We start from the raw sequence: 23,575 nt of genomic DNA, 5'->3' as shown, positions 1-23,575 counted from the left end.
GTCTGATTGTCCCCTGCCCGGAGGGCTGCGTGCGGGGGGTCAGTCGACCCTACCTTTCCCCATCTGGCCTTGTTGGGAAGTGCTCCCTTCCCTTGTCACTGGTCGAGAAGAGCAAGGGGGCTAAAGACCCCGACAAATGATCAGTGAAAATTGGTTATATGACCATTCTTTTAATACTTAATCAATAACTAATTCCTGAAAGTGAATGTACTCAGAGATTATCTGATAAACTTATTAATAATATGGGCTTCCTATAAGAACCCCCAAAGATAGTATACCAACTTCCCTGAATTCATTGTCTGGGAACACTCTCTACGAACCTGTTTTCACTGAAATTCTAGTCAATTCTAGACTGCTGATGAACCAAACTTTAAGAATCTTTTGTCTTTGAATAAAACCATTGAATTTAAGTTTCGTACTACCAAGTATGTAATAAGTTGAGATGAAAAGTTTGTAAGAGAAAATCAAGTTGAACTGAGAGAAAAAGCTCTCCAGGCATGAATGAGTATTTTACCAAGAAGTGCAAGGTTCCACTATTTAGATTCATTATTTTCCCCTTTTCACTTAGGATTTCTGAACAGGGACGAACGATCATCTTCTCCATCCATCAGCCTCGCTATTCCATCTTCCAGCTGTTTGACAGCCTTACCATTTTGGCCTCAGGAGAACTAATGTACCATGGTCCTGCCCGGAAGGCTTTGGAGTACTTCAAATCAGCAGGTGTGGTTAAACTTTTCATGCACTAGATCCTTCATTCACAGACTCCTTCAGGAGCACGGGAGTCGACAGGATATAGACCTAACTAGAGTGCCTCCCTCTAAAACATTTTTGATAAGTTTGGTGCCAGAATTTGTCTTCATTTTGCAGCACTTGCTTGTTGTTAAGGTCTTTTCCCTTCTCCTCTCCTACTTGAGTATACGTGGTGTGTGTGTGTGTTTGTGTATTTGTGTGTGTGTGTGTGTGTGTGTGTGTGTGTGTGTGTGTTTCTCATGGGCCTTTGTCTGTTCTTCCCAGATGTGGTAAGCTTTCTCTGAATGTTCAGTAATTAACATGTTGGACTCACACCTCGGATTCTGTTAATTGAACCTTTTTGAAAAGTCCCAAATCATTGCCTTTTTGATCATGTAACTTATTGTGGTTTTCCAGTATTTTCCCTAATATGTGATCTTGCTCTGCCTTCCTGAGGGTTCTTGGAGATGCTGCTGCCTTTTCTAGTAATATTAGATTGAAGATTTAGATCTTGAATATTGTGAGTGACTATTACTACTATTACTCGATATAACCACTGTCCCTGAATCTAATTTAATGCACCAAAATTTCTGGGCTGTGTGGTTCTTTCTAATTTCAGATTAAATATTGCTTCATTTTAGAGGTTTTGGGATATGATTATGGATATTACGTGTGACACCAAATAAAGTTGTAAATAATCACTATTTCTTAATTTTTTAAATTAAATCTCTGTCACTTAAAAAAGCAACAAACACATGTAAGTCTGGGGAGTCTAGGGAACATGAACTAAAGTATCAAAGCTCAGGCCAAGTTTAAATGATTGTGCCACAGGAATGTGAGGCTAGAATTCAGGTGTGCTGTGTTAGTAATGTTCTCTAGATAATGCTGCTCTGGTAATTTGTTGTTTATTTGGAATTATGACAGCTTGAAAGAGGATAATTGGGATCTCTGAATTTAGTAGGTTGCAAAGCAATCTCTGGTGACATGGCTACTGCTGTTCCAGCATTCTCTAGGTGAACTCAGAGAGCACAGTGCCCCCAGAAACTTAATACCTTTTCTTGAACCCACAGTTAGATTTTTGAAGAGGTATTGATAAGCATGAGAACATCTTGATAGCTGTTTGGGGTTTGAAGATCCATGAGAGGTAAGGACTAGTGTAAGATGGTCTGGACAGTCCAAGAATGGTCTGCAATTTGTTGTTGTTTTGACTGGGAGACAGATAGTTGTTGAAATTTGTGTGACTGAATAAATCAGTGAGGGGAGAAGAGAGCCGGAAGATGAGGAGAAGTTGTTGAGTCTCTCTTCCGTAGCCTCACCTCCAGCATCCTCTGCAAGTGAGTCTTTATTTTCCAAGACTATCTGTTTGATTTCTTGGGATGTCTGATTTTGTAGGTTTTCCTTGTGAATTCTACAGTAATCCTGCAGAATTGTTCCTGGATTTCTTTCATGGTGTAATAAAGAGAAAGTCAGAAGACCATGAAGGTATGTGAACCTTTCATATTTGCATATTTTGACCCAATTAATTTGCCCAAAGTTTAGCAATGTGGTGATGTCAATATTAAAACATGGCTTTGGGAATTTACATGTTAATGTGATGAACAAATAGACATTGTTGTCGGTGAGTGCTGTGGGTATTTTTATTTAATTTATAATGAGCATGTTAATTATTTTTTGTACTCAAGTTTTGAATGTAGCAGTTATACAAATAAGAGGTCACAAAAAATCTTGTGAAATCTATGGTAATCTGTCAATAATGAGTTAATATTCTGTGTAGTAATCAGTGGTCTGCTATCCACTTTCATTCCAAAGGTAACCAGACTGAAATGCCTTCAAAGATAGATTATTCAGAGATAAAAGCATTAGCTAATAATTTTGCCAAGTCCACTTTCTACAATGACACAAAATCTGAACTGGAAGAACGCTCAAGAGATGAGAATAAGAGGTGCTTAGAGAGGAAGGAGATTCCCTGTGCCTCCTCCTTCAGTCATCAGTTCATTAACATCACTAGGCGTTCTTTCCAAAATTTTGTGCGTAAACCCAAGGATTGGATAAATAAGGTAAGTGACAGATCCTTCCAATTATGCTGTGAAATACCCAAGGGGAAGCAATTTGTTTCTACTATGGAGTTATTCAGGATTATTTTATATCTACCCATCCTTCCATTTATTTGTCATTCCCACACTATTGGGAATTTAGAAACAACCAAGAAATCTAGTGTATTGACTTGGATATGAATTGTTGCCCAAAGACTCGTGGTTGAAGGCTCATCTGCAAAGGAGCAATGTTCTTTGGAAGAACCCAAATCACCTTATTCCCAAAACAACTTAGCCAGCCGACTATGAACTGACATCTCTAAAACTCTGAGCCAAAATAAACTTCGTCTCATTTTAACTGGTTTCTGTGTTGCTGTTACCAGCATACCTAGGAAGAACAACTTAGAGGAAGAAACATTTATTTGGGGCTGATGGCTTCATAAGTTTGTCAGGAGATAACTGATTGCATTGTTCTGGGCCCAAGATGAGGCAGCACATCATGGAGGAAAGGCCCAGCACAAAAGGCTTTTCAGCTCATGGTAGGGTCCAGAAGCAGAGAGAGAAGGAGAAGGGGCAATGTTTTCAAAGCACTCCCTACTTCACCCCCAATCACTCATCTCTTCCAGTCACACCCACTCCTGCCTGCAGTTAAAACCCAATCTGTCCATTCAAACTAAGAGGAACTAATTAGGTTACAGCTCTCACAATTCAATCATTTCACCTCTGAATATTTCTGCATTATAATAGGAGCTTTTGGGGACACCTCATATCCAAATAATAACACCTTCTTTCTTGATTTTTATAATTATTTGGTCGAAATGGTCAAAGTTGAGAACCACAACAGGTAAAAAGCAACTAAATTTTATTCATGTAAAGAATTTTAAGTGGTTTTCTGTAATATATAACTCAAAAATGTTGATGATCGATATGAACTAGAAGGGATATTAGTCAAAATTTTATTTTTTAAAAAATCTTTATTCAAGACAATACCAACCACATATGTCATTTTCTAGTAGCTGTCCATTATCATTTATTCATTCATCCCAAAGATACATTCCAATGTCTTATGTTCCTTTGGTACACTATACTACAGTAGTGAATGGGTAAAAATAAAAATCTGTGCTTTTATGGATTTTATGTCCTTATGAGTGAAGGGAAATGTTAGCCAAATAAAAATACTAAGCATGTGAGATGGTAGTATGAACTTTGAAGAAGGTTTAAGGAATGAAAAGGTAGAAATGAAGGAGGGAGAGGGATGGAGGTAGGGAGATGGTAAGTGCCACTGAACAGGTGTTGAAGGAACCTAGTGTCATTTTTATTCCTAAAGGTAGGCTCTCTGAGGGAAGAGCCTGTAGGCAGAATTTTATTCCTTATAATTGATTCTCCTCATCGAGAGGTTCTAATCTTGGCAAAGCAATAGATAAGTCAAAGAATGTGCAGTTTATGCACAGGAAGTAACCAGACTTAACAAAAGTATTCATGGTTGGGTTAACTCCCTTAATAAGATGTGATGGTGTTCTTTTCTCCTTTTGATCAACTCTGTGATAGATGTTACCACACTTCAAGGTTTGCATTTTGTTTTGTTTGGGTTTTTTTGCTGTGCTGGGGACTGAACTCAGAACTTCACACATGCTAGGCCGGTGCTCTGCCATTGGGTTACATCTTTAGTTCATTTTTTTAGTTAATCTTAACCCCTATATCACACAAAACTCTGGCTCTCCCAGTTCATTTATCCATCATTTATAGGGAAATCAATTTAGCTGTTTATTTTGATTTATTATTTTTATTATCAAGCATTGTATTTCTGTGGAGTATTATGATATGGCATGTTGTTTGCTTTAATGGACTGACTTCTCAGCATGAGTACCAGAGTTTTCATATTTAAGTATTGTTGCTCTCCAAATGCATCTGAGAGCCTGCATCCTCATTTCAGGGATGATGTTCATTGCTTCAAACTTCTTTGGTCCTTGTGTTTTGGCATTTCTCTCAAGTATTTTGTGTCATGTTGTCCAAGGGCAATATTTTATTCTTAGAAAATTGAGTTGACATCATTTGGAAAAATGTCAGGTCAATCAGATGCATTAACTTTGGTAACCCAGTGTTTAAAAGGGAGATGCTCTAATAAGTTGATTCTTCAGAGTGATTTATTCATTAGGTTTTTCTTACTTGTCTCTAAACTGATTTATAAATGTCTTATTCAAGAAACATATGGCAGTTCTGGGCAAAGCATTATCAGAACCCAGGTTGTCTACACCAGGATTGTGCATGTCTGGGTCTCGGCTTCCTTAAGATTTGAACAGCAGGCCCAGAGCCTCCAGATGACACATTAAGCCTACTTGTCTCATCAGTGAGCTCCGTTCTACAAAAGCAGTTCCACTAGTGTTCAGAGAAGAAGCAGTCTCTAGAGTCTTGTAGTTCCCTGAGCTTAGTGGGACAGCTCTTGCTCAGATTTTTAAAGTTGAAATGTTAGCTCAGGTGTAGGCAAACCCTTTTTGGCAAAGCCTTGGAAAGTAAATATTTCAGGCTTTCAGGACCACATATGGTGTTTGTCTCACAAAGTCAACTCTGCCACTTCATTACAAAAGCAGCCACAGTTAATTCATGAGAAAGTGAACATGGCAGCATTCCAATAAAACTTTATTCATGGACACTGAATTTTGAATTTCATATTGAAAGAAATGTTATTCTTGACTTTTTTGCACCCAAGTATTGAAAGAAATAGAAGGTCCTTTCTAAGTTGCTGAGGTTAGCTTTGAATTTGTGATCCTCCTGCCTCAACCTCCCAGTGACTTGGATTAAAGGCACGTGCCACCATGCCTGGCTCTGACATAGGGTTCTTAATCTTGTGTGATTTTTATTTCTTTGAGTTTTTAGAAGTGAACTTATTAAAATGTTTAAGGGCTTCCTGCTGATAATTCTGTATTTATTGCCTTATTGTATTTTGTTCTAAACTAGTTATTTATTGCCATTATTTAGACTTGACATTTAACTAGATGATATATTGGGAAGATATAGAAATGAATGGATTAGTTGAAAAACAGGTTTATTGTTCACTTAAGTATACTTGTACAACATTATTATTCATCTCTCTGAAATTCATTGTTTCTATTTGCATATTAGACATTTGACCATGCACTCAATTTTTATTTTTTACTTTTTTTTATATATATTTATTTTTTTTAATTGTATACAAATGGGATACATGTTGTTTCTCTATTTGTACATAGAGTCAAGGCATACCATTTGTGTAATCATATGTTTACATAGGGCAATGATGTTTATTTTTTTTTCCCTTCCCCCCCCACCCCTCCCACCCCTCTTTTCCCTCTATACAGTCCTTCTTTCCTTCATTCTTACCACTCTCCTTATCCCTAACCCTAAACCTAACCCTAAACCTAATGCTAACCCCTCCCACCCCCCATTATATGTCCTCATCCGCTTATCAGCGAGATCATTCGTCCTTTAGTTTTTTGAGATTGGCTTATCTCACTTAGCATGATATTCTCCAATTTCGTCCATTTGCCTACAAATGCCATAATTTTTCATTCTTCATTGCGGAGTAATATTCCATTGTATACATGTGCCACAGTTTCTTTATCCATTCATCAACTGAAGGGCATCTAGGTTGGTTCCACAATCTGGCTATGGTGAATTGAGCAGCAATGAACATTGATGTGGCTGTATCTCTGTAGTATGCTGATTTTAAGTCCTTTGGGTATAGGCCAAGGAGTGGGATAGCTGGGTCAAATGGTGTTTCCATTCCAAGCTTTCTGAGGAATCTCCACACTGCTTTCCAGAGTGGTTGCACTAATTTGCAACCCCACCATCAATGTATGAGTGTTCCTTTTTCACCACATCCTCGCCAACACCTATTGTTGCTTGTATTCTTGATAATCGCCATTCTAATTGGGGTGAGATGAAATCTTAGGGTAGTTTTGATTTGCATTTCCCTTATTACTAGGGATGTTGAACATTTCTTCATATATCTGTTGATTACTTGTAGATCTTCTTCTGTGAAGTGTCTGTTCATTTCCTTAGCCCATTTGTTGATTGGATTATTTGTATTCTTCGTGTAGAGTTTTTGAGTTCTTTATAGATTCTGGAAATTAGTGCTCTATCTGAGGTATGGTTGGCAAAGATATTCTCCCACTCCATAGGCTCTCTCTTCACATTTCTGATAGTTTCCTTTGCTGAGAGAAAGCTTTTAGTTTGAATCTATCCCAGTTGTTGATTCTTGCTTTTGTTTCTTGTGCTATGGGAGTCCTGTTAAGGAAGTCTGATCCTAAGCCAACAAGTTGAAGATTTGGACCTACTTTTTCTTCTATAAGATGCAGGGTCTCTGGTCTGATTCCGAGGTCCTTGATCCATTTTGAGTTGAGTTTTGTGTAGGGTGAGAGATAGGGGTTTAATTTCATTCTATTGCATATGGTTTTCCAGTTTTCCCAGCACCATTTGTTGAAGAGGCTATCTTTCCTCCATTGCATATTTTTGGAACCTTTGCCCAGTATGAGAAAATTGTATTTATTTGGGTTTGTGTCCATGTCGTCTATTCTGTACCATTGATCTACCTGTCTATTTTGGTACCAGTACCATGCCGTTTTTGTTACTATTGCTTTGTAGTAGAGTTGAAGATCTGGTATTGCAATACCCCCTGCTTCGCTCTTGCTACTGAGGATTGCTTTAGCTATTCTAGGTTTTTTATTCTTCCAGATGAATTTCATAATTGCTTGCTCTATTTCTGCAAGGTACATCATTGGGATTTTAATTGGAATTGCATTGAATCTGTATAGCACTTTAGGTAGTATAGCCATTTTGACAATATTAATTCTGCCTATCCAGGAACATGGGAGATCTTTCCATTTTCTAAGGTTTTCTTTAATTTCTTTCTTTAGTGTTCTGTAGTTCTCATTGTAGAGGTCTTTCACCTCTTTTGTGAGATTGATTCCCAAGTATTTTATTTTTTTTGAGTCTATTGTGAATGGGGTAGTTTTCCTAATTTCTCTTTCTGAAGATTCATCACTTATGTATAAAAATGCATTGGATTTATGAGCATTGATCTTGTAACCTGCTACTTTACTGAATTCACTTATGAGTTCTAAAAGTTTTCTGGTGGAATTTCCAGGTTCCTCTAAATATATAATCATGTCATCAGCGAACAGGGATAGTTTGAGTTCTTCTTTTCCTATTCGTATCCCTTTAATTTCTTTGGTTTGTCTGATTGCTCTGGCTAGAGTCTCAAGGACGATGGTGAATAGAAGCGGTGAAAGAGGGCATCCCTGCCTTGTTCCAGTTTTTAGGGGGAACGCTTTCAGTTTTTCACCATTTAGAATGATATTAGCCATGGGCTTAGCATAGATTGCCTTTATAATGTTAAGGAATGTTCCCACTACCCCAATTTTTTCTAGTGTTTTGAGCATGAAGGGATGCTGTATATTATCGAATGCTTTTTCTGCATCTATTGAAATAATCATGTGATTCTTAACTTTAAGTCTGTTGATATGGTGAATGACATTTATTGATTTCCGAATGTTGAACCAACCTTGCATCCCTGGGATAAAACCCACTTGATCGTGGTGCACTATCTTTTTAATATATATTTGTATGCGATTTGCTAAAATTTTGTTGAGAATTTTTGCGTCGATGTTCATTAAGGATATTGGTCTGAAATTTTCTTTTCTCGATGTGTCTCTGTCTGGTTTAGGTATCAGGGTGATATTGGCTTCATAGAACGAGTTTGGGAGGGTTCCCTCCTCTTCTATTTCAAGGAATAGTTTGAGGAGTTTTGGAATGAGCTCTTCTTTAAAGGTTTTGTAGAACTCGGCTGAGAACCCATCTGGTCCTGGACTTTTCTTTGTTGGTAGGCTTTTGATGACCTCTTCTATTTCATTGCTTGAGATTGGTTTATTTAAGTTGTGTATGTCCTCCTCGTTCAGTTTAGGTAATTCATATGTCTCTAGAAATTTGTTGATGTCTTCGAGGTTTTCTGTTTTGTTGGAGTATAGATTTTCAAAATAGCTTCTAATTATGTTTTGTATTTCAGTCATGTCTGTTGTGATGTTTCCTTGTTCATTCCGAATTTTAGTAATTTGAGTTTTCTCCCTCTTTCTCTTTGTTAGTGTGGCTAAGGGTTTATCAATTTTTATTTATTTTTTCAAAGAACCAACTATTTATTTTGTTAATTTTTCCAATTGTTTCTTTTGTTTCAATTTCGTTGATTTCGGCTCTGATTTTAACTATTTCCTGTCTTCTACTACTTTTGGTATTGGTCTGCTCTTCTTTTTCTAGCACTTTGAGCTGTAGTGTTAAGTCGTTTATTTGTTGATTTCTACTTTTTTTGAATGCACCCCATGAAATAAATCTTCCTCTAAGTACTGCTTTCATAGTGTCCCAGAGATTTTGATATGATGTGTCTTTGTTCTCGTTTATTTCTAAGAATTTTTTTATTTCCCTCCTGATGTCTTCTGTTATCCATTCATCATATAATAGTGTAGTATTTAATCTCCAGGTATTGGAGAAGTTTCTGTTTTTTATTCTGTCATTTATTTCTAATTTCAATCCATTATGATCTGATAGAGTACAAGGTAGTATCTCTATCTTCTTGTATTTGCTAACAGTAGCTTTGTGGCATAAAATATGGTCTATTTTAGAGAAGGATCCATGTGCTGCTGAGAAGAAAGTGTATTCGTTCTTTGTTGGATGGTATATTCTATATATGTCCGTTAAGTCTAAATTGCTGATTGTGTTGTTGAGATCTATAGTTTCTTTATTCAATTTTTGTTTGGACGATCTATCCAGTGGTGAGAGAGGTGTGTTAAAATCGCCTAGTATTATTGTGTTGTGGTCTATTTGATTTCTGGAATTGAGAAGGATTTGTTTGACGTACGTGGATGAGCCAATGTTCGGGGCATAGATATTTATGATTGTTAAGTCTTGCTGATTTATGCTTCCCTTAAGCAGCATGTAATGTCCTTCTTTATCCCTTCTGACTAGTTTTGGTTTGAAGTCCACATTATCTGAAATGAGGATGGATACTCCAGCTTTTTTGCTGTGTCCGTGTGCATAATATGTTTTTCCCCATCCTTTCACCTTTAGTCTATGGGTGTCTCTTTCTATGAGATGAGTCTCTTGCAGGCAGCATATTGTTGGATTTTTCTTTTTAATCCAATCTGCCAGTCTGTGTCTTTTGATTGATGAATTCAGGCCATTGACATTCAGGGTTATTATTGTGATATGATTTGTATTCCCAGTCAATTGACTCATATTTGTTTTTGACATGATTTGGTTTCTCCTTTATTTGGCTATTCCTTTAGGCTAGTTCCTCCTGTTGCTGATTTGCATTGTTGTTTTTCATCTCTTCCTCATGGAATATTTTGCTGAGAATGTTCTGTAATGCTGGCTTTCTTTTTGTAAATTCCTTTAGCTTTTGTTTATCATGGAAGGATCTTATTTCATCGTCAAATTTGAAAGTAAGTTTTGCTGGGTATAAGATTCTTGGTTGGCATCCGTTTTCTTTCAGGGCTTGGTATATGTTGTTCCAGGCCCTTCTAGCTTTTAGGGTCTGGATTGAAAAATCTGCTGATATTCTTATTGGTTTCCCTCTGAATGTAATTTGATTCTTTTCTCTCGTGGCCTTTAAAATTCTGTCTTTATTTTGTATGTTAGGTATTTTCATAATAATGTGCCTTGGTGTGGGTCTGTTGTAATTTTGTATGTTTGGAGTTCTATAAGCCTCTTGTACTTGGTTTTCCATTTCATTCTTCAGATTTGGGAAATTTTCTGTTATTATTTCATTGAATAGATTGTTCATTCCTTTGGTTTGTTTCTCTAAGCCTTCCTCAATCCCAATAATTCTTAAATTTGGCCTTTTCATGATATCCCATAATTCTTGTAGGTTCTGTTCATGATTTCTTACCATCTTTTCTGTTTGGCCAACTTTACTTTCAAGGTTAAATAATTTGTCTTCAATGTCTGAGGTTCTGTCTTCCAGGTGTTCTATCCTATTGGTTATGCTTTCTATGGAGTTTTTAACTTGGTTTATTGTTTCGTTCATTTCAAGGATTTCAGTTTGTTTTTTTTTTCAGCATCTCTAACTCTTTATTGAAATGATCTCTTGCTTCCCGTATTTGCTCTTTTAACTGTTGATTGGTGCGATCATTTAATGCCTGCATTTGCTCTTTCATCTCCTCCTTCAATGCCTGCATTTGCTCTTTCATCTCCTCATTAGCTTCCCTGATCATTTTAATTACGTACATTCTGAACTCCCTTTCTGACATTTCTTCTGCTGTGCTGTCATTGGGTTTTATTGATGTAGTATCTAGGTTTGCTTGGGACATTTTCTTCCCTTGTTTTCTCATATTGGTCAGCTGGTCTCATATTGGACCCTGAGATATTGCAGTTTTCCGCTATTGGCTTATAGTGTCCCGGTAGATTTCCAGTGTATCACCTCCCAGCCTTCAGTAGCCTGATGTCTTGGAGGAATCTGATAAAGCAGCGCATCCGAAGAAAACTGCCCCTAGCCCCCTACTGGTTCCACGGTTTGGAACTGGTTCTGTGCGGAAATGCTCTCACTGTGGGCCTGCACCATGCAGCTGGCTGTGTGGGAGGAGCCCACTGCCGGAGTGTGGAAGGCTACCTTGGGAAGACTCTAGCTGCCCTGCCCGGCTCCGATAAGCCACCTCTATCTGGGCCTGCCACCCGGGCCGAGCTTTACCCAGTGGGCAGACTCACCTGTGGCTCTATTTCAGTCCGAGTCTCTCAATGCCTCCCCTTCTTGATTCCTGGGTTCTGGAGCGACTGGGGGTGCAGTCTCCCTCTAGGCCGCCATCTTGGATCGCCCCGTGAAGAGAGCCTGCAGCCGGAGTGAGCAGAGCCGCCTGAAGAGGTCTCTGGCTGCCCTGCCCTGATCCCAGAGGCTGCTTGCAGATCGAAGCTCTCCGTTGGTTCGGGGACTTGTGGCTGGTTCTATGTAGAAAACCTCTCACTGGGCGGTGTGGTCTGAGAAGCTAGACTTGAAAGGCACCTCCCACCGCAGGGGTCCAGGCTACTTGGGGAGGTCTCTGGCTGGCCTATCCTGGTCCCTGAAGCTGCCTGTGTGCCGGAGTACGTTGCGCTGCAGTGGCTCCGGGACTCGGAGCTTTTTCTGGTCAGAAAGGCTCTCACTAGCGGGCCAGTTCCCTTCGGAGAACCTGGAGAAGCTGGCTGTGTGGGCGGGGCCCACCGCCGGAGTGCGCAGGGCTGCCTGTGGATGACTCTAGCTGCCCTGCCTGGCTCCGATAAGCCACCTCTATCTGGGCCTGCCACCCGGGTCGAGCTTTACCCAGTGGGCAGACTCACCTGTGGCTCTATTTCAGTCCGAGTCTCTCAGTGTCTCCCCTTCTTAACTCCTGGGTTCTGACGCGACTGGGGGTGCAGTCTCCCTCTAGGCCGCCATCTTGGATCGCCCCGTGAAGAGAGCCTCTATTTTTTACTTTTTTAGTGCAAGCTACAAATATCCCTCATAACACACCTTGAGAAATGTTTTGTAAATACATCTGAACAAGACAGAATAACATAGTTGGGGAATTTCTTTTTCTTTTTTTTTTTAATCAATTTTAAACAGAGACTAGAATACAGATGCACAAAGGTTGTAGATAGTGTCATTTGCTCTGTTTTGAAATGTTCAGTGTGCTCAATCACTTTCTTTTTCTTCATGCAAGAATAAACAACACATGTGAGCTTCATAAAAACATTCCATGATCCCAGGTTTCATCATTTTGTCAATATGTCTGAGAAAATCGACTGAAAATAACTAAGAAATATTCTAACAATAATATTCAGTCTTCGTGAAAGATGTCAAGTTTGGATGCCAAAGAAATGAAGCATGCAGAGCATCTATTTTAAATTCTATAATATCTTAAAAGTTACACTGCAAGAAAGCATAGACTCATGAATAGATGTGCATGCTGCATATTGGTAGAGCCATCAGCATTGATTGTGGAAAGCTGATTAATTGAAACAAAGAGCAGATTCTTGGGCTTTTGGAAATATGTTATGGGAATGCATTTGTAGCTCACCCTCCACCAAATTTCTGTCTTCTTAGCAAAAGAAATTTAAATACATCTCATAGATGAAACATTTCAGTAGTCCTCTCTCCAGAGTCTGGTTTTACAAATTATTCTTTACAGATGATTGTTCTTTTCTTTGCACGTTGGCTGCCTTTTGGCGAATTGTCCATTACAAATTAATTCATGGGTTGATAATTGTTGTAATATTGAGATTTTTTTAAAAAAACTTCTACATTTCCAAGATAAACAGTATGATATTTAATTTTCTCTACATTTCAATCTCCTCTACTATTATGGTTAACCCACAAATAATTATAAGATGAATTCCTCACATAAAATCTGTTTTACCTTGACCTTTGACCTTTGCCAACTGAAGCACTTTTTATTCTAAAAGTAAATGAAATATTGGTCCATTTTCTGTGGGAGACATTCACACAGACTGAGTAGGTGAAGATGAGTGAGAAAGACAAAGAATCTGCAGTTCAGGTGTGCCAAGTTAACTGTAGGCATCATTGGCTGGGATTGAAAGACAAGCAATGTCAGAAATGGTCACGGAAGCACTTCAGTGCCCACAGCTGGCCAAGTACTTTGGTGAGAGTGACAATGCACCTTTTCCTGTGCAGGTGGGGATTCCCCACAGGCTGGATAGGAGCATATCACTGCTTCCTTAGCATTCAAAATTCCATTGTTAGAATTCAAGGGTGGTATTAAAATTTTACTTATCTCTTCATTTTGCAGTGATAGAGATAAAACCCTGGGTCTGACACATGCTAGGCAGCATTCTATTGCTTAGCTACATCCACAGCCCTGAAATTTCATTTATTTCTAACAATTAGAGTGAAGTCATCCTGTATTAATTTGAGTCCCTTCAAGTATAAAACTGTGCATGTTCATTGGCATGAAAGATGAGACTTCAGTTCAAGTCAAAATTCTTAGTTTGATCCCAAAACATCTTCCTCAGATGCCTTCCTTGTGCTGCTAGCCTGTGTGGCATTTGTGGACAATGCCTGGTGGGCACTGGGAAGAATTTTGCTTGTCTGATCATCTGCTTTCTTGTCCTGTCAGTACCCGAAAAACAGAATCTTTACATTTTCAATTTAATTTAAAAAGTGGTCTAATAACAATCATTGTTTGATAATTCCTCAGTGACTCTGGTCAATCCATTTAAAGTGTGCATTTGATTTGATTAGGTAATAAAAAGTTTTACCTGTAATTAAAATCCTTTCCTTTTTATTTTAATTTTTTTTAAAGATAATTGCCACATTGGTTATGGGACTGATTCTAGGTGTCACGTTCCTTTTGATGAAGAATGATTGTTATGAAATCAATAATAGGTAAGTAAATTTGAATCTCACGTTTGAGAAAATGCTGTCACTTTGTTTAAGCACATGAATATCTGTTAAGAATTTGAAATTTATGACAATATAGGGTAAACACTGCTGTTTCATCATGGGGCAGGATCAGTTAGTGTATTGAAAATTGAAGAGTTACTTTTCAGTTTCCCATGTGTACATATGTGTATGGTGGTCAATTATACACATCACATGCACATCCTATCCAATTTTTAAGTACGGTGCCATGAAGGACATTCACATTGTCACCTGTCACCACCATCCAACTCCAGACCTTTTCTTTATCTTCTCAGAGGGAATCTTCAGCCCACCTCAGAGTAACTACCCACACCCACCATTGCCACCTCTGCAGCCATCTGCAAATTTCTGTCTCTGAATGTGGCCATTCCAGGAACCTCACAAATGTGAAGTCAGACAGCACTTGTCTTTTCATGACTGCCTTATTTTCCTAAGCATAAAGAACTCAAGTTACTTCCAAGTTGTAGCACGTGTTGTAATTTCCTTCCTTTTTAAGGTTAAATAGTATATGTGTATAAACTGCATTTTATTTACCCACTCATCCACTGCTGAAAATCTGGGTTGTTCACACCTTTTGGCAATTGGAGTGATGCCGCTATGGGTGTATGCACACTTGTTTGAATCCTTCTTTCAACAGTGATTTGGGCAGATACCCAGCAGTAGTATTGCTGGATCATGTGGCAATTTTGTTAATTTTTTGAAGACCTGCTGAAGTCTCTTCTGTTGCATTTTGCATTCTTACAAGTAGCACACAGAGTTCTCATTTCTTCACATTCTCACAAAAACTTACTATTTTTCCCTTTGAATGTAAACAGAGATCCACAGGATCATGAAGAAATATACAAGTCCTTTGCCAAATTTAAAATTGCATTTGCAATTTAAAATTATTTTGGGGGTGTTTTGTTGTTGATGATGATTAGAGCTCTTTGTATTTATGGGTTATCCATCCCTTTTCACATATATGATTTATACATATTTTATCCGATTCTGTGGGTTTCTTTTCACTAATTCATGATGCCTTTTATCTATAGGTGTTTTTAATTTTGAAATCATCCAGTTAATGTGTTTTGTTTTTTGATAGTTTGTGAGCCAGTTTCCTCAATTTTGGTATTTGTGTCACTTGGGAGTGTACATGTGGATGAGAATCAGTTGTTTCTGACTGTCATATGGAAAGTACTTACATCAGTGTTATGATCCTTTCTAATGTCAGTCATAATGTGCCCTTAAAACCCTCATCCCCTGATGTTATTGTAAACAGTTGCTTCATGTTCTGAACCTTGGTTCTCAACATCCCAGACCTTGGAATTCTCATCATAATTCATGTATGGAGAACCACTCATCACTAGACACTGGACTCCATGCTTGACAACTACAGCTAATGTTACCTCATAAGGGCCAGAGGAGTGGGTGGTCTCGTGGCCATTTTATTGCTAGGAATATTATGTTGAATCTATTTTGATGCCTGGAAAAGGCTTGTTAGCAAAGCTTGGTCCTTGTCCCTGATGCTGATCCTGGTCCAATTAATGAAATGGGTGATGTTTTTTGTTTTTGTTTTGTTTTGTTTTAATTCGATCCTGAGGATAAAACCCAGATGTGCCTAAGCACAGAGTCACATCGCTAGCCCCTGCACTCTTTTTAATATTTTTATTTTGAATCAAGTTCTCACTAAGTTTCTTAGGGCCTCCCTAAGTTGCTGAGGCTGGCCTCCAACTTGTGATCCTCCCTACTCAGTCTTCCAAGTTGCTGGGATTACAGGCTTGAGCCACTACACCTGGTGTGGAGGTTTTGAGAAAAAGAAAATTATTAATTTTATTGATTTGTTAGCATATGAGGAAAATAACAGACTAACATTTCCAGACCTATGATCCTCTCTACAAGGGGAAATAAAGGGCTATTGAAGGAGAAATCTGGGACAGATTCATTGTGTGCCTATTAAAATAATATGAATAATGTCTACATGATGTTTGAGGTAGCCTTTGTCAGACTGTAGCACCAGTTCTCAGGTCTGCACATCTTAATGACAATTATTTCCTTACTCTTCATGTTAATAAGCTGAAGGACACAATAACCCAGCCTGGGACAGGAAGAATGTTAATCTTGATTCCCCGATAGGGAAATCGGAGAAGCAAAAGAATAAGGAACAGATAAAAATCATGTCAGTTGTTAAATAAGCCTCCTGTGTTTGAGTAGCAAAATGCATACTAAAAGACTGGAGTAAACCCCAGATACAGGCCAATTGTATTTTAATGAAAGAATAGGCATAAAATGAATTCTTTACTCAGGTAAAGTGAATTTTCCTTTTTATTTAATTACATAGTGTTTTCATAAAAAGAATTATTACAGCTGTTTTCCAGAGTTAAGTCACTTTTTTGCCTTGAAAGGCAGAGTTCTATGGACTTTTTTACAACCCTGTAAGTACTTGTTCCCTGTATAGATGCCATTTCTTAACAAAGCTCAGCATAATCACAGGGTCTTGAGCCTGGGAACCATGTATATTGTGTAGTAGGAAGTGCTCAGAAAGAATATTGAGATATCTGTCATAAACTGCAATTTTAAAGAAGTGAAAAGCTGACCACCACAAGTGTTGCTAGAAAAATTCAGAGAAATACAGGAGTGTAGTCATTTCTTCAAATGTTTTCTGCAGAAATTGAACACTAACCTTATTTTAATTTGCATTGTTGAGGGTCATTTGCTACATTTTTTTAGAAGATTTTGGACTATGTGAAAGGACCTCTAAGTGTGGTTCATCTGACTCTGCTTTTAATGATCAGGTGATTGCTGATTGATGGGTTTCGTTAGAAAATGATGTCTCAGTTTCATCTCTAGAACTAGGTGGTCAGAGTTTTCTTTGGGCATGTTTTCTTTGGACAACAGTCCTTCACTGAAATTGCTGGGAAGACCAGCGGTTTAGTACTTTTCTTTGGAATCAAGTGCTGTCTTAGCATGTTCTCTAACCTGTGTAACTGAGGGCCTACATTTGAATCCTGTGTAGAGTGTGAGCTCCTTTGACTTTATAGCCTAATTGGGTTGTGAGGACAGCTAAACAAATTAGGGAAAAAGATGATTTTAAAAAACATATATGGTTCTAGTAATCCCACTTTAGAGTATTTACACAAAATATTTTAAATCAATTTGTTTTAGAGGTATGTACACTCCTGTGTTCATTGCTACACTATGCACAACAGTCAATCCAGGAATCAATCCAAGTGTCCACCTGCTGAGGACTGGATAAGGAAAATGCATGTATTCACAAGGGAATGCTGTTCAGACTCAGAAAAAGAAATTTTGCCATTTGTGACACCATGGAAGGAATTAGAGAATGTTATAAGTCAAATAATCCAGACAAAGACAAAAGCCACATGTTCTCATTTATGTGAAAATTCTGACTATATTGGACTTTAAAAACAGAGTATAATGGTCATTGCCAGAAGATAAACTATAGGGAAATGAGATGGCAAAGGTCAAAGGTCTGCTGCTGCCACTTCCACCACTGCCACCCTGGGCCTGGTGGTCTATTTTCAGGGTGCCTGCAGGTTTGGTTGCATGTGGCTGCCTCCATGTTGGAACACTGGCTAGGGCCTGAAGTCCAGTGTTGGGGTGCCTGTGGGTTTGGGTGCACCTGAGGTGTTCCTGCTGGGCATGCTAATGGCTGCCATCTTACTACTACTTCTTCTCATGGTCACTCCTTTGGGTGAGTGCATCCCTGGTGGTTTATCTGGTTGCAAGTTGGAAAGGTATTGAGCTCTTGAGACTGTGTCATGGTGGAGCCTGTGGAATTTGAAGCCCAGATCTGTCATATTGCAACTGGGTCTATGTAGGCTGGTCTGGGCATGGCAATCCTGTGGAAAGTTGGAGAGTGGGGCATTTTGCCAGGGAGAGCACAGTTGGAGAGGCTGGTAAGAGCCAGGATCTCCCCAACTCGCCCAGTCCTAAAATGCATAGGGACAGACAGGGCTATCTACAACCGGTTGGAAGGGTGGAAAAGGGTATGAGGGCATCTTGCTATCAGCTCACCCAGCCAGCTGGTCTGCAACCCACTGTACTCAAGCGACCATCAAACTCCAGACAATTCCACCTATTGGCAGAGAAAGAAAGCTGAGAAAATGTTGAATGCCAGTGGAAACAATTGTTCAATTTTCCTTTGAGAATTTTTTTCTTTTCATCTCCCTCACATCTCTCCCATTTTTGAAACCAAGTATTTTTCATGCATCAGTTTATTGAGGACCAGGATGTCTGAAAGGTGTATTATAGTTTTGTTGCATATTCTTTTATTTTTACGATTTTTCTTTTTCCTTTTTTTTCTTACTTTGTATGTATTTTTTCTATCACTTATCTGTTTCTCTGGATTCTCTTTTTCTCTTTTCTCCTGCTAACACCCAACCTCTATAAACTTCTCTTTCACTCTTCCTATAAATTTTTATTTCTAACTTCTCTAATGCTCACTCATAAACATCACATCCTATACCACTTCTATTCTCTTTGTCCACCATTTGAAATTGTAAATCCTTTTATCAAGCTTACTGTATATATTGTAGACAATAATTGAACACATTGTTTCTGTTTATTGAGACCAAACTGTAGATGTCTTAATAGGGAGCTATTTGGTTTGAGGCTGTATGTGGTTTGCATTGGGTGCTGTTAATATTAGTCTCCTCCTTAAAGGTGATGTACTGCAAACCTTCAGGGACACTATATAAGTCTACAGCATAGAAACTGTACTGCCTCAGAGCCATACCACTAGATGGGAAGACACACAAACAACATGGAAAAAAAAAGGGGGGGAGCAAAGCACTCCAAAAAAACCAAGATATCCAAAACTAGGATCCAATGACAACACAATAGAAGAAATGTCAAAGAACGAATTTAGAATGTACATCGTTAAACTGATCCATGATGTAAAGCCAATGTAAGGAGTGAAATCAGAGATAAATTTCTGGAGGTGGAAGATCAATAAAGGATTTTGAAAAGAAATCAAGCAGAAATACACAAAATGAAGGAGTCAATAAACCATATTAAAAATTCAATAGAAAGTATCACCAACAGAGTTGACCATTTGGACAAATCACATACAAAAACATATTAAAAAGTGCACTAAGATCAAGTGGGGTTCATCCCAGTGATGCAAGGTTGGTTCAACATAAAGAAATCAATAAACACAATACATCACATCAGACTTAAAAAAATCATATAATCACTTCAATAGATGCAGAAAAAAGCACCCCTTCATATGCAAAACACTAGAAAAACTAGGGATAGTAGGAATGTGCCTCAACATTCTAAAAGCTATATGTTAAGCCCAAGGTCAACATCATTCTAGATGGAGAAAAATTTGAAGCATTCGTTCTAAAAACTGAAACAAGACAGGGATGCCCTATTTCATAACTTCTATTCAAAATTTTACTTGAAAAGCATATCCTTAGCAAGAAGAGTGAACCAGGAGGGATCACAATACCAGACCTTAAACTATACTAGAGAGTCATAGTAACAAAATCAGCTTGGTATTGGTACCAAAACAAACACATAGACTAATGGTACACAGAGACAAACCCACATAAATATGGTTATCTCACACTAGACAAAGGCACCAAACACATTCACTGGAGAAAAGATAGCCTATTCAACAAATGATGCTGGGAAAGCTTGAAATCCATATGAAACAAAACGAAATTAAACCCCTCTCTCTCACTCTGCATGAAACTCGACTCAAAGTGGACCAAAGACTTTGACTCTACAACAAAGACCCTACACATAACATAAGAAAAGTAGATGTAAATCCTCACCATCTCAGCTTAGAATCTGACTTCCTTAACAAGAATTCTAATGCACAAGAAGTAAAATCAATAATCAAATGGGATATATTCAGACTCAAAGCTTTTTCTGAGCAAAGAAAGCAATTGATAATGTGAAGAGAGAACTTGTAGAATGGGATAAAACTTTGCCATCTGCACCTCAGATATAGCATTAAACTCCAGGATATATAAGGAACCTAAAAACCTTAAAACCAAAAAACAAATAACCCAATCAATAAATGGACTAAGGAACCGAACAGAAACTTCACAGTAGAAGAAATACAATCCATCAACAAATATATGAAAAAATGACCAACTTCTCTAGCAATTAGAGAAGTGCAAATCAAAGCTACTTTAAGATTTCATCTCACTCCAGTCAGAATGGCAATTATCAAGAATACCAGTAACCGTAAGTGTCAGTGAGGATGTGAGGAAAAAGGTACACTCATACATTGCTGGTAGGACTGCAGATCGGTGAAACCCCTATGAAAAGCAGTATGGAGATTCCTCTGAAAACCTGAAAAGGAACCACCATTTGCCCAGCTATCCCACTTCTTGGTTCATACCAAAGGACTTAATATCAGCATTCTACAGTGACACAGCCACATCAATGTTTACAGCAGTTCAACTCACAATAGCCAAGCTATGGAAACAACCTTTGTACCCCTCACAGATGAATGGATAAAGAAAATGTAGTATATATACACAATGGAATATTACTTAGCCTTAAAGAAGAATGATATGGCATTTTCCAGTAAATGAACGGAGTTGGAGAATATCATGCTAAGTGAAATAAGCCAATCCCAAGAAACCAAAGACTGAATGTTTTCTCTGATATGCAGATACTGATCCATAGTGGATCCATAGTGGGATCGGAGCACTAGGGAAGAATGGAAGAACTGTAGATTGGGCAGAGGGGAGTGAGGGGAGAGGAGAGGGTGTTGGAGTAGGAAGGATGGTGGAATGACATGGACATTATTACCATATGTACATATATGATTGCATGACTCATGTGACCCTGCATCATGTACAGCTAGAGGAATGAGAAATTGTACTCCATCTGTGTGCAGTGTGTTAAAATGTATTCTCCTGTCATGTATAACTAATTAGACAAATTAAAAAAAAAAAGAAAGAAAGTCAAAGGTACAAATCTCAGTGAGGCAGGAAGACTGTTTTTCTTTCCTTTGAGATACATTGGACAGGGTGGTGAATGCAGCAAATACTACTGAACAATTCAGAATTGCTGAGTATAAATTTCAAATGTTCTCACCATAAAAATGGTGAAAATTTGAAGTATATGAAATTTTGAAGTAATGGATATCTTCATAATAGTCATTTTATTATTCTTTTGCATTATATTCTCCAGGGGTACTCTATCACTGAGCTAAATCCCCAGGCCTTTTTATTTTTTATTTTGAGACAAGAGTCTCACTCAGTTGCTTAGGGCCTCCTTAAATAGCTATGACTGACCTTGAACTTGAGATCCTCTTACTTCAGCCTCTGAGTCCCAGGGAATAAAGGTGTGCAGTACCACACCCAGCTAGTATTGTATTTTTGAAGCATAATATCATTTTGTGCCCCACAAATGTAAGAGTATAATTTGTCAATTTAGAAATAAGAATAAATCAGATTTATATTTAGATATGACACTTGGATTGCCACCCTGAAAGGCACTGGATGCATTAATACAAACTGTTTCTTATAGAGTAAATCATCTGTAGAAGAAGGAATTTCACTATCTCCTGTTTCAGAATTATGAATATTTCTGTATTGTTAAATGTGAGACTATAAATTTAATTGAAATTCTCTGTCCCATGGTTTTGAATTTGACATTCAGCTAGATATTAGGTTTATAATGTACTAAAGGTCATATAGCTCTCTGTCTCTTAGGTCTGGTTATTTTCCATTCCTTTTAATTATTGCATGAACTCTGATATTTAAAACATCCTGCACCATTAGTTCTTCATTCTTTACATGTAAGAAAATACCTATGTAGAGAAGTCAAGCTGTCCATAATTTTCAGTCAATTCGAAGCAGTTGTGGAATAGTGTGGCCTTACGTGGTTGATTGAGGTGATATATTTATTTCAAAGGAAATCACACATTCACACAATACACCTGAATAAAGTGAAGTTCACTTGCTGTTCTATGGAGGATAGCTGTTGCTATAACAAATATATGGGCTGGTAAAAGTGTGGATGATATATAGGTTTCAAATAAACCTTGTCATGTGGAATGAGAAAAAAATGTCTGTGGACTCTTACTTTTAAGGTAGTTGGAATTGTTCACTTTTGTTTACATTTTGAAAAATACTCTCCTGAATGATGCGCACATCCTCTCTTTATATGTTCACACTAATTTCCTGAATGTCAGTTTAGTTGTCTGGTTGGGCAGGGAAGCCCATCCCTATTTCAAGGATGTTTGTAAGCTCCCAAGAAGTCCTTATTTATGTTGAAGTGTAAACTAACTGAATACTTTCCTTCCTAACTCTCAGTTATTTTACTAACGTATACATATTAATAGTCTTCATACAGGTGATCAAACTGATTTTTATTATCAAAAAGTATCAGTTTGATTTATTTTATTATCGCTTTGGAAACCCCATAGGAAGGTGATTGTCCCACATCAAGGATGGTGTCCAGGCTTTCTGGTGGTCATGAGTCGGAACCCTCTGCTGTCTGGCATTTTAATTCCATGAGCCTTACTCTCTTCTTACTTCACTTTAAAACAAAACTAGATAATTGAATACCTTAACCCTTTGGAGCTTCTTTAACTTAATGTTTCTCTTCATGTGTTAGGAATGATACTCAGCATTTTTGTGAGTGAAGTTGAAGGTGAGAGTATCTTTATGACCTAAGTGTTAGCTCAAGCTGTCATAGCAAAGCACCTTAGATTTGGTGACTTACTTGACAAAACTTTGTTTTACTTCAGATCTAGAGTCTGGAAGTCTGGGGTCAGAGATCCCTTCCAGCAGGTCGAGCTCCGGTGAAGGTCCCTCTCTGCTTGTAGATGGTGCCCTCACTCTGCATCTCTCATGGCACAGAGGGTCCGGTGTTTCTTCCTCTTAGAAGGGCGCCATTCCCATCATGGGTCTCCACTCTGGTGACCTCATCTAAACCTTATTACCCACCAAGGACCTACCTCCTGTAGCACATTGGGGGTTATTTTTTCAGCATATGAATTTTAAGGACTACAAGGCAGTGCACAGCAGTCCACACAGAAATTTCAATATGTGCTATAGTGCGGAGTAACTGGGGCACCTCTGAGGAGACACACGGTGAGACCTGATGGATTGTGATTTCCTGTCTATTTAAACCTTAAGAGTTCTACCTTTAAAAAAAATATCTTTAGTAGTACATTATTTCTGGAAGGCATTCTGTGGGAAGAAACCCATCTAAGAGTACTGAGTTGACTGAGATACTTTTATTACCATTCTGTCCTCACAGAACATTGATGCTCTTTTTCCTGATGGCCTACCAGTGTCGCAGCAGCATATCAGCAGGGGATCTCTTCATGTTCCAGAAGAAGCAGTTTCTGTGAGTTAGCCTCTGTTCAGAAAAGGGGCGTTGCTGGCTGGTGGGCAAACTGGTCATATCCACAACTAGGCCAAAG

At 38.2% G+C, this 23,575-nt stretch overlaps 1 pseudogene; it reads left to right on the top strand.

Moving 5' to 3' along the window:
- Positions 1-23,503, top strand: part of LOC124994223 (broad substrate specificity ATP-binding cassette transporter ABCG2-like) — a 107,715-nt pseudogene extending 84,212 nt beyond the window's left edge.
- The last annotated feature ends 72 nt before the right edge of the window (positions 23,504-23,575 follow it).

The sequence above is a fragment of the Sciurus carolinensis genome, chromosome 10, assembly GCF_902686445.1.
Source record: "Sciurus carolinensis chromosome 10, mSciCar1.2, whole genome shotgun sequence".
Lineage (NCBI taxonomy): Eukaryota > Metazoa > Chordata > Mammalia > Rodentia > Sciuridae > Sciurus > Sciurus carolinensis.
This window is presented reverse-complemented; position numbering and strand designations above follow the sequence as displayed.